General features: G+C 47.3%; 1 protein-coding gene across 3 annotated transcripts in view; it reads left to right on the forward strand.

Annotated features, from left to right (window-relative positions):
• LYPD6 (LY6/PLAUR domain containing 6) overlaps positions 1 to 12458 on the forward strand; it is a 28266-nt gene continuing 15808 nt past the window's right edge. Inside the window, exons 1-2 of one of the 3 annotated variants that reach the window (XM_035332285.1) lie at positions 1 to 998; positions 1446 to 1670. The gene's annotated coding sequence lies outside the window, so the exon portion shown is untranslated. Of the gene's footprint in view, positions 999 to 1445; positions 1671 to 6882; positions 7071 to 12458 lie in introns of those variants that run through there. The other 2 variants (XM_035332286.1, XM_035332287.1) reach the window with 2 other exon arrangements.

Here is a 12458-nt window from a genome sequence, read left to right on the forward strand (position 1 = left end):
ATCTTTAAAATGAATGCTAATACTACAGCTACCCTAAAGGAGTATGTGGACCTCTGTTTTCCAAGTTGCCACGCACATAAATCCTAAGCAATCAGTCTAAAGCTTTGCAGCCTTTCCAATGAGCAAACCTCGCTTGTGTCGACAGAACAACTCTTGAAAAAATGGAATTACACACAGAATCGGGCTCAAAACCCCCCAGAGGACAAAAATACCTTTGGCCGTGTTGGAGAAGTGCTTGAGAGAGCTTGCACTTGCAGATTATGTTCCCGTAAACATGCAGAGAGGAAGCAGGAGCAGGAAATACCGGTGCTGCCGCGCCGGGCTCCCGCCGGAGCCCCTGGTTTGTGCACAGGGAGCAGGAGATGGGGATCGGGGACGGGCTGCGCAGCTTCAGCATCAGCAAGAGCCTCCCTGCCTCTATGAGCAGCTTCCAACTGGCAGCCAGCGCTGATTTAATACTAATGCTTTTTTGATGAATTGTCTCTTAAGTCTGCTTTGAATACTTTCTGCATGACTAATTAATGTACCGAAATAAATGAAATTGCCTTGTTCAACTTTATGCTAGGATGTACAAACAGGCGGCTGGTAGCCATGGCTCGCATTCGATATTTTATCTAATCTTTGCACTCTCAAGGACGGGGCACCGCTTGTTATCTAAAAGCCACTTAACTGCGTGAAAACGTGATGTCATGCGTCTCTAAATATGTGTAGGTATTTGTGCTCAGTCTGTTGAGAAACAGGCTTGAATATAGCGAGATGTACGTAATTACATTCTTGTAATGATAACAAAACCCACTTGAAATTGGCAAGAGATGAAAACCTGCAGCCTCATATATGGAATTTTGCTTGAGTAAAGCGTTCTGTAACATTATGCTGGGATAAAACAGCGTGATTCATCACTGGAAGGACACTCCCATCTGGAGCAGATAGTTAGAAATCATTCGCCATTGACCCTCCTGAGCTGTGGCATCGGCCCCTCCGAGAGGAGAAGCAGCAGGGTAAGGAATCGCACGGCGGGTGGCTCTGCGGTGCCCGGGCACCTTGCTGCGGAGAGCAGCTTTGGGATGCCATTCCTCTCCCTTTTGGCTGCTCTCCCAGACCTGGCCGTGCTGCGGGGAGCTCGGGAGGGGGGAGCCTCTCTGCTTGCCCCGTGGGGCTGTAACCCCCCCGTGCAGCGTCTCGTCTCCTGCTTACATTTGTGCGGCCACGGGGCTCCGCTCCCACTTTTGAATTTACACTTTGCCATCTGCAGATTTTCTTCGTAAAGCAAGGGAGACTTGTGCGCGAGAGCAGAACAGCAAAACAATTGGTTGATTTATATATGTGCATATATATATGTAGGCTTGAAATAGTTTTGCATCTCATTTCTAACGACGCCTGAAAGGAACCTAGGGCTCAGCACAATCTCTGCCCTGCTAAGATCCTAATCTTCCCCCCTCTGCCAGGCAGCGGCCAGACGTGCAGCGGGCACGTTTGCTCCATGACGGAGCAGCCTGGCTGCCGCAGGACGGAGCCGGGGCACTCGTGGAGCGTGCAGCCGGAGCTCCCAACGCGGGGAGCTGGGAACCGGCCGGCAGAGAGCACCGGGAGGATGTGCCCGGGGTCCCTGCTCTGCTGAGAGCACGATGGGAGCCCCCTGACCGGCGGGGCTGAAAATACATGGTGCAGAGGTACGTCTCTTTTTGTTGTAATCTCCTCTTTCTAAACCTTTTTTTTTTTTTTTTTAAATTATGTTAAAAAAGTGATCTAAGTGTAGAAGTCAGTTCAGTTGACGCGCACTTAGTAAAAACATGTTGTGTTTTAATTTAAATGTAAATGTTTTCAGCACTGTACGCATAGCAAACACCAGCCAGACTATTTAAATTCAGGTTATTTACCAGCAGCTCCACTAAAGGTGGAGCAGTGGGGCGAGCCCCTCCTGCCCACGCATGGGGTTTTGGTACAACAGGGCAGGAGTTTCCACGGCTGCGGGTGGACCCTGGTGCCGAGGAGTGGGCTGCGGAGTGGGGCTGGCAGCACAGCCCCATCCCATGGGGTTGCAGCAGCTTTGCGCTGCTCTCAGTGGCTTCTCTGCAGCGTGGATGTGCCTGCCTGCAGGGCTCAGCCCTGTGATGCTGAGAACTGAACCTGGGAGACGCGTGTGCCCAGCTCTGGGGGTGCTTTGTCTGGGCACTTTGTCCCATTCGGTGCTGGTTGGGTGATGGAGCGTGTGGATGCACAGTTACGTGTCTGGCATGGACTGCCCTACTCCCCAGCGCGGTTATTTTGGATGTGGCAGGCGTTACGAGGTGAGGGGGGTGATTCCTGAGTGTCTGAAACCGTGGGTCTTCACCAACTGTTTTCAAAGTAAAAGCAAATGCAGTAATTATATACGGTATGATTCTGTAAGAGAGAACTGCGTTGCTGAATATAAGAAATATGAGAAATAATTGCCTTTTCAGTTGTATCCAGAACATGCCCTCTTTTCTGATAAAATATGCTTTATTTGGAGGCAATATTGACAGCTTCTTAATGATGGTTACGCTCTATAGCTAGTGGGATGAAAAGTATATCACTTGCAAAATATAATGCTATATTATTCTTTCACACAGCTGTGTGATTTCTTTCATGTCTTGGAAACTCTTCCTCAGTAATGGATGTGGACTGAGATAAAAACCTTCACAAAAGTGGCAGTACCTGCAGGAATATCCATCCTGCCTGATACATTTTTTGCTGTGTATTTGTTGATTTTGCAGCATTAGATGCCCAAGGCATGCAGGGGTGTTGTGGTTTGTGATTTTTGCCCACACAAGATTTGTTGTAAGACCAGGTCAGGATTGCTATTTGTAGTAAGGACAGGTTGGGTTGCTGTCGTGGACTGAACTTCCAAAGGGCAGAACTGGCAGAATAGATGTATTCTCTCAAAAAAAACAATTACGTCACCTCAGAGAGCTTGTTCCGTGGAAATTAATTGTAAATAACAAAGGTCTTAGTGCAAACTGGGCAAAGATCCCCAGTGTTGCCATCAACGTACCTTCAGAAAGATTGTTGTTGAATTTTTTCACTTCTCTCACCGCGGGAGCCCCGTTTCGCACTGACACAGCTACGAGGTCGCAGCAGAGCCCATGGCCGCTCCGCGCGGCGGTGTCGGGAGGTTGGACGGGCCCTGCCTACTGCTCCACTTTCAGGGCTGCGGGGCCACAAGGATGTCCCACGTTGGTGTTTGGCCTTCTGGGTGACAGCACAGGGGTGCCATCCACCACGTAGAGGGCACAGGCACTGAGGGGAGGGCAGCAGAAATGAAAACGTGGGTGTTTCTGCCTCAGGAAGCCATGAACTCGCACGCCAGAGAGGTGTCGCGAGGAGGTTTCCTCACTGGATCTGCCTTCGCATTGCTGCCAAACAACATAAAAAATAAAGCATCGGCGGGATGCTCATGGGTGGGTGATCACTGCAGGAATAACAGCCATTTGGCTCATTAGTGCTGTTCAGACAGAGCAATTCCCAACCCGCCGTCGGTTCATTACACAGACACCGAGGACGGGCCTTCAGCCGGCCTTCTCCTCTGGTCTAACCCCGCGGCCTCCTGTAGGGCCGGGGATGTGCCAGCGGGGAGGGAACCTGACCCCTCAAGTTTCCACTGGCTTTTTTTAGGCCAATGCCAACATAAAAACCTCTGAAAAGTCGACCTGGTTGGGATACAGAAGAGGACTTGTTTGCTGTAAATCTAAAACTTTATTTATGCATCAGTGATCCGCTTGTTTAATTATCTGGCATTCGCACGTTTGATCTTGAGCCTGATTTCCTTGGACTCTCTGGTGTAAAAGGCAAAGTAGAAGTTACTGTGTAGTTTAGAAACAGTTCTTTTTGTTTGTTTTCAGTCCCTGCTCATGAGTAGGGTTGGGGTTTTCCAGTGGAAACCCAAGTCTGAATTTCTAGATTTGTCCCAGATTCCCACTGCTGTTAGAAACTGGTCAGCAAGGCTGGCAGGCGGTTTAAAGGGTGTTAACATAATTGCTGTACTTCCTTCAAGACGCTGTTTTATGAACCTGGCTGTGGTAAGCCGTAACGCACCCACCCACCCCTTTTCCTGGCCCCAAAACATCGCATCTAGCATCTGACAAATTGATGTGATGGAAAAGGCAGAGCAGCTCGCAGAGGTCAACCGAGCCAGCCGCAGAGCTCGGGCGATGTTGAACTGTGCAGGAAAGAGTGAAGTGTGTATTGATAGGCCTGATCGGTTAGTTCGATAAAACTCAGCGAGACGTATTTAGTTAAAATGAGCTCATTTTCCTTGAAACCAAATGCTTATTTTAATCCTAGGGTGGCTGGATAAAATGTGGCGTATCTTGATTGCTGATAGGTATCTTCCTTTTGTAAGGAGCTATTTACTAAGTGAGAATAGCACAAAGTAGGTGGTAAGGTAGAATTGCTGTTACTTCTTTGGCACTGTAGATAGATTTCTACATTAGACAATACCTTCTTGTGATATAATTAGAAAAGAATGACGTGAACACTAATATATTCCATGTTTATTTCATCATTTTCTTTACTTTGGATTAGATTATTTCCCCGGGAAGACAGGTTAGTTTGAATGACAAGACTGTTTGATGTTGGAAAGCCTTCTTTCTCTTAAAAAGCTAAAAATTCTTCGCAGTTTTCCTTTTTGCTGAGTATTAGAATGGTTGTATCGGTTCCTCGGTACCCATTTTCCCCCCGTTGAATTTCCCGTGTTCTTTGTTGTGGGGGGTGACCTGCTCACAGAAGAGCAGGGCTCTTATCCCGCAGTCACCATATGCTCCAGCAACGAACACCGCTTTCCGTGAGTGCCAGTATTTGTTCTCTTGTACATATGCAGTGCTTTGTTGTCTCTAGTGCAGCTCTTACAATGCCAGTGTGGAACTGTGAGATGTATGCTTAGAGGAGGAACAGTTTCATCACGGACCCTATATCACTGTTACCTTCTGAAATATTGCTGACGTTTGTATACCAAATGAAATCGTGACTAATTGCTTGGCACGTGTTAAAAAGAGAGAAGTTCCCTGTAAATGGTGCTGCCACTTGGATGTTGTGCAGCTTCATGCCTACGTGACCCATGGTTAATCTTCTTCTTCGGTGCAGCAGGGTGTGATTTGGTCGCAGACCACAACGCTGCTGTTTATTTGGATCGCCACAGAGCCGAGGCTGCTGTTGAGGCTGTGCCTCTGTTGGAAGGGATGCTGCAGATGCACACGGCAGGAGCTGCACCTCGTGCCAGGCATTTAGCTGGCTGTAATATGTGGAAAATTCTTCATGGGAGTTTAATACTGGGATGCACATTGAATGAAGATGTGAACCGTCCTGCTTGCTCCTCCACCAGCATGTATTTCTGAGTAAGCTGTGGCAAGGGCTCGCCTTGGTGCTTTGCCTGGTTTTTATATTAAAGAGGGTTTATATTAAAGAGGGTTTGCACTAGATAGAATGGGATGGGAGGAATAGAGTCAAATATAAGTAAAAGTTTGATTCCCTCCTCTTTCCTGTTCATATACGTCTGAAGATAATCAATGACATTCAGATTCTGGGGGGGTTGTTTGGCCTATAGTTCTTCTTCTATACAACTGCCTTTCTTTACCAGAATTACATAAATTTCTGTCATCAAACTCTGTCAGCAGTTCCTTTATATCAGCAAACGTTCTGCTTTTGTGTGCACCTACTTTCATCTCATTAGCTGCCGTGCAGACAAATTGTGGCTTGTAGGTAGCTGACTGCCTGCCTGCCAGCTGACTCCCCGTGTACCAGAGGTATCTGGCCAGCAAAACATCAGTGTAAATATTTCAGCGTCAGGCACGTTACAGAATGACTTGGGTTTGTACCGACAGGGGCGTTTCCTTCCTAAGGCCTATGCTGTGCAACAGGTTAACGAACCGCATTACGGGAGTTTAGGAATCAGTTTATAGTGCGGTGAAGAAAATATTCTGGAAGACTGGAAGTCATCTAAACCTGGTATTTTGCTGGTGTTTTATACCCAGAAATGCTGAAGGCTGCATACCCATGACCTTGCCTAATTTAGAGCTTATTAGATATGGCTATTAAGTGCCCAAGGACACCATAAAAATTCCTCAAAAGAAAAAATTAAACTTGCATGCCTGAGTTTGATCATTAGCCTCTGATTTATTGCAGGAACTCTCAAACACTAGCACAGCAGCAGTTTGTGTATTTTCCCCCTTCAGTAATAGGAAATTGCTAACTCCAACCCCGGCTCCCTTTCGCTGTTATTGTCCCGCTGCTCGTGCAGAGCCTTTCAGATGAAACCGCTTCCCGGACCGGCTCCGTGCTGCTTTCCAGGACTCGCATTGAAGCGTGGCCAGGGCTGTCTGCAGCTCCTCGTCCCTTGATGCCACGGTGTTTGGCTTGCTGCTGCTGCTGAAGGCAGTGCTCTTCTGCCTGGCTTTGGAGGGAGGCACTCATTTTGGGAGTTACATCGGCGGTAGGGTTGTGGGATGTGTGTTTTTATATCAATAGCTTGTGTCTGCAGTTCTGCTGTGGGAGCTGAGGTGAAGGCATGCCATAAAGGCGTCTGAAAAGAGGTAGGGTGGGAAGGAGAAGGGAAACTGACCCAAAGTGTTCTTCACTTGAACAGCTGCTTTTCTTAACCTCTGCCAGTTCCACATTTTCATCTGTTTGTTGCTCAGTATTGGCATGGATGACTTTTGAAGTAAATGATGCAGATTCAGCTGTGGTACTTCTCCGATGTTATTTTTGCACAATCGTACCCATCTTCTTTTTAAGCTAATTTGGCAATTGTTCGTACCACCCGTTTCCCAAAATAGCACTGATGCGAGTGGAAACAATAGCCGTTGTCTCTGAAATAATGGCAGTTCTTTATAAAATTTCAGCCTCTTAAATGTCGGTGCGCGCATCTGTTGCTAAAGTCATACGGTCGCGTTGGCTTCCAGCAGCTTGGTTGCAAAATCCCAAGGAGCAGCAGCTTAGTCTCAGTCCCCCAGATAACTCGAACCTTTTCAGCTGGCGTCCTCCTTCCCGGCGAGTGCGTGGGTTCGTTTGGATGCGCTAAGCAGAAGCGGCGGCGGCTGAGATGCTGTGATGTGTCGGTGAGTGGTCGGGGGTGAGACGCGGGGTGTTCGGGCTTCTTTTGGGAAAGTTACAGCAGTGCTCACTTTGTTTGAATTGGTCAGCCAAGTGTGTTTAGGCAGGATAATCGGCCTGATGGCTCTGATGTGCAAATGCAGCTGATTTAGACTGGAGCCGTATGCATTGTATAAATACCCACCTTAAATGGTGTTTGCCTGAGTGCTATCGGAAGGGGTTTGTGCTACTTCTGTGGGTCTAAATGAATGAAATAAAACAGGCTGTCTGACTTTTCATAAACAAGGCAAACCTTCATGCAAAGGTGGTTTTGATATGGGTGCCAGTGAGTTTTCACACCCGGTTTGGCTAATGCTGTTATTGCGGTGTTGCATGTGTCTAAATATTTAAAGGAGTTTGAGTTATCTTTACGTACTTTGTTTTTACTACATCTAACAAGAGCTTTGTTTTTGTGTAGGCTGATGAGGAAGAGATGTTAAAAGCACTCTCAAACTCTCCTAACCTTGAGCATTCAGCTGAGGAAGTTTCTTTTCCTAGGAGTCTTGGGTTAAGAGAGTCTAAAGCTAACCAAGTAGGGGGCTGGGTTTCGCAGAAATCCCTGCTGGTTTAAGAGCGTTCTTTCCAGACAAACATTCGGGGCTAAACTGCAGAGGAAGCAGATGCCAGCCTGCAGCCACGAGGAGCTAATATCTCTTCAGACGCCCTCGAGACCCTGAGGATTCTTCCTGTGGCCAGGTGAGCGCGGGGCAGCTCCAGGCGGCTTCAAGGCACGTCCAGCTGGGGAATTGCTGCTGCTGTATTTCAGAGGGAGAGCATCCGAGCCAGTCAGCTAGAAACAGCATTTTTTGGGGTGTGTGTGGGGGGACTCTTATGCTTACCCCCAGCCCAGGAGAACACCGAGTGTCCTTGTCCCCGTCCTTTTACTTCCTCTGCTAAATGATGAGTTTACGTGGATTTGTTGGTTGGTCTTGAAAGACTGAAAAGATTTAGAGGTTGTTTTATCAGTGCCAGGCAAGCTGCTATACACGTGTGAAAGTTTCCGTTGCTATTAAGTTGTTTTCAACAAGAGTTTAGCTTGCTTGCTCCAATTTCTGTGGTGCTTTAGCATATGACTTAGCACAGAGGTTTGTGTCTTTAAAAAGTTTTTAAAAACCTTACTGTAATTTTCTTAATCTTAACACGTTCCCAGATAAAGAGGTTTTAAATACCTCTATCTCAGTATACCTCAGTCCTAGATCTTTCTCGTTGTTTTTCCATGGTACTGCTCCATTGAACGCATCTCAGGTGAGGCAGCTACGAGCACTGTTAAACCAACACATTTCTACCCACTTAACCACGGAAGACTTTTGTCTACGCTAAAACATTTCATCTGGGAATGATGCTGTATGTAGTCTGGTGTTAGGCTTACCAGGACAGCAGATCTCTGGCTCTCTGGAGCTGACGAAATAAAAATGTTTCAGCATGAGCCAGTCTGACAGCCAAACAGCCGGCAGCGTGCGTTGCCTCAAGCAGACCACGAGCCCCGTGCCTGGTGAGACCTGTTTCCTTGTGGTTTGGGTCTTCCCGTGGTTTGTAATTGAATATTTTCTATGATGAGGGCACCCAAATGTTTCCTCTTCTTGCTCTTGCATCAGGTTGCTCTTCTGCCTGTCTCCAGTGCCAAAAGGTGCAGAAATGCTGGGTGACCCTGGGGTGGCTCGGTGCACTGACTGCTGCTGGCACTGGAGGTGGGAAACCCTTGTGTATGAAGCTGTCAAACGAGCGAAAAGTTAACTAACAAACTTGTTTCCCTCACCTTGACTGTCTGGTGCCGATAAAACTTTTTAGCACTTCTGAGGATATAAAAATACTTATTTTCTAGCTAGCTTTTAAATGCCTTTTAGTGGATTAGTTTGGATCACATCAACTAAGAGCTTGATCATCTGCCAGCCGCTAGAGTTGGGCCAAAGCTTTGTAAATTAATGAGCTCGAGGCAATTAGGACAGGTCTTGGTGCTATGGACTGCACACCAAATTGTTTGCCAGGCAAGATGTGCAGTACTGTATGCCTGTCACCTTTTTTCTCTTAATTTTTGTACTGTGAGGGTTCTTGCCTGGCTTGGCAGTCAAAATAAATGTGAAAGGCTGTGGCTGTGATGCCAGTGAATGGAAATTATATTGAAGTTCCAGAAACTAGGACCAAAATTATGACCACCACTTTCTTACAGTGATGCTGCTACAGCTGCCGTGATTCTGACTCCAGGCCAGACTCTGCACCAGTTCCAGGACATGTGATGGGAAGAAGATCTGAGGCCTTGCAGCAGCCCTCCGGTGTTGCTGTTATGAACAGGAAAGTGTCTTTGATCAAGTGCATTTGTACAGCCCTTGCACGGAGCTGTGGAAGGCTGCCTGGACCCAGGGACCCCAGCACATCTCCCTGCCTTACTCCTGGCTGTTGGTTATGGATTCCAGGCTGCTGTCTTTAGCATCTCCACTCGTGGAGGACAGCCTTTGTCTTTAGCTTTCCTCCCTGATCAGTGTCCTTACTACATAATGCTTTTCTGAGATCTTCGCAATCCTCTTCTTTCCATGGATGTCTGCAAACGGTTTACACTTGTTGGATATCGTAAGCTTTCTTGAGGGAGGATTACTTTCAAGGTGATTTGTCTTGAAATGATTGCATGTGCTTTCAGCGGCTGTCAGCAGCATCTGGCAGGGCAGGACCACCAGTTAGCAGTCTTAGATCTGTCTGATCGCCACTCATTCGTTGGATTTTTCGCATTATTCTCAAGCATTTCAAGTAAGACTTTAATATCCGCTTGTTCTTCTCAAATCCTAAGTACCTGCAGACCAGTGTCAGTTAGTTTTGTGTTTCTCAGGGCACCACATCCCACAACATGTCCCTAGAAATGGGTTCATTACTCAGGGCTGAGGCTGTAGCTGCAGCCTCCAGGGGAGCACCACGTCCACCTGCGCCTCCAGGAGGTCTCAGTGTCTTTGGGCAGTCCTAGGTCACCACATCTCCTGGGGTTTGGGTCTGTCCTGTGGGATTTGCCCAACGTGGGACATCGCCGTGCTCTGTGTGTGATCGTGCATGCAGCAGCTGCTTCTGAAACACCAGAAAAGTCGTGTCCCACAGGCAGACCATGCACGACGTGAGACTTGACTGTACGATACAGCGTCTCCTGTATCACCTGAAATGCTTTGCTCCTCTGGCACTCAACATGAAGCATCGGGACTGCTTCAAGCAAGCGTCACCACCCTAACTTTGGTGATCTTTTGACACAAGGATGCTGCTTTTACCAAGCCTGTGCCTTTAGGGATGGCTTCCTCCATGGCTGGTGCTCAGGGAGGTGATAACAGAGTGCACTTGTGCATGCAAAAATGCTTTTAAAGTTAAGCAGCCATTGCCTGCCTTGAGCAGAATTGTAAAAACTGCAGATTATCTCCTATTCTGACCCATAATTGTGCTCTTTAACATGGTTAAACCCCTGGGTGCCTACAGTTCTCAGGGTTGCATTAAGGTCTGAACCATTTATTGCAATTCAAACCCAATAATAATTCTCCTCTCTCCAGCTGGGGTTTTAGGTTACCCCTTCCAGCCCTGTGTCATGGGCTCTGAATTTGGAAGCGGGGTTTGTTGCCTGCCTCTTGTGGAGTCTCTGCGCCTGCCTGTACTTAACTCCAGGCACACTGTGTGATATCCCACACTGTAGTTTTGTCCTGTGCATCTAGAAGCTGATAATACGATAAGATGGTGACTGCATCTTGAATTAAACGTATATATTTCTATCAACCCCGAGGGGAAAGTTGTAAAAACGCTCTTTTGTTTCCAGTGTAGCACAGGAAGCTCGTTTTGGCTTCATTTAACATCACTGCTCAAATTGGCAGAGAGTCAGAAATTTAGTTACATGACATCATATCTCTGGCACAGCAGCATGGCTTGGAGCTTCTCAGAAGCCAAACCCTCCGATAATAAATCAAACGCCGAAATATCTCTGCAATTCTGTCATAGCAAGAGGCGGCTGTTTGTCACATTTTTAATTTCTTCTCTTCCGTTCAGAGAAGAAAGGGAAAAATTTCCGAGGGTCAGGTTGACGGGGATCCCACGGTACTGAATCGCTGCTGCAGGAGGGCTCGTGGCGTGGCCACCACTGCTGGCATGTCCCAGGGCTGGGGGGTGTGAAACCAAATCATAAATCTTCACCGGCAGAAGAACCTGGACAGCCTTAGCTTTCAAGAGGTGCGGCTATTTTCCTTCTGGTTTAAACTTGATTTTTATTTTTATTTTTTAGCTGAGAGAGTGCAAAGCAAGCACTTAAATCACTGTTTAGTTTTCTCAGCTGAATGATTTCCGTGGCCGCAGCGAGTGCAAAGTTTGGGCTTTTGTAGCAGGTGAGTCTGGAAGAAACAAGTCCCTTGTGAAGGAGTGAGACCTTTTTTGCTCTCCTGTTGGTTATACTGGAAGGCTTCAGAGACACACAGGGAGTAAAGAGAAGAGCAGACTCCATGCTGCTATCTAGTAATTTTTTTCTTTCATTTCTGTAACTTTCTTATCTTGATCAATGCATTTTTTCCCCCTATGAGTGTAAATAGAGTAATAGGTGCCAGGCTGTTCTGGAGGAGTCGGCCCCGGTGCCCGTCTTCCTCGTAAACAAAGCAGCGGCAGAAGGAGCGGACACCTGATCGGACACGGAAACCCGTCGTCTAATTAATTCCTGGTGCTTCTCACGCGGCTGTACAACTTTATAAGGTGTTCAGAAAGCTCCTATTGCCCTGGCCCGGGAGCCTTGGTTACTGCACGCCTTATCCAGCACATCTCGGCAGACCGGGATCTCCTCAGTTACCTGTCCTTCCCTGCACAAAGGTAATTTTCAGAGGCACTCGTGTTATGCCAGAGCTGATGGAGGCAAGGCTCCCACACGCTTCTGCAGCTATCGAGGCTTTATCCTTAAATACAGAACCAGGCCCTGCCAGACTTCCAAGGGATGGGGCTGACCATTTGTTGGAGAGGGACTGCTTGCTCAATTTATATCTCAGAATAACAGGTATTTTTTTATTTTTATTTCTCACAGAACTCTCAGCTCCACTGATGGTACCTTAGGGAGAATAATTATTGGAAAGGGGATCTGCCTGTGAAGGAGTCACGGATAATAAACTAGTTTTTGGTGGAAAAAAGGAAGGAAAAATAGGGAAGGGGACAGGGCGGTGGGATGACATTTCAAGAATTAGATGAAAATATTGCAGTGCTTGCGTGCACGTCCTCTGGTCACGTAATCTGAAATCCCCAACAGCCCTGAGGAGCCGGTGGAGGTACCTAGGAATTACGATAATGCAAACAAGGGCAGAATTTGTTCCCATGACAGCAAGAGGATTTCGGTGATATTATTTGCTGAGCTGTAATTAAAAAAAAAA

Source organism: Oxyura jamaicensis, chromosome 7 (assembly GCF_011077185.1).
Source record: "Oxyura jamaicensis isolate SHBP4307 breed ruddy duck chromosome 7, BPBGC_Ojam_1.0, whole genome shotgun sequence".
Taxonomy (NCBI): domain Eukaryota; kingdom Metazoa; phylum Chordata; class Aves; order Anseriformes; family Anatidae; genus Oxyura; species Oxyura jamaicensis.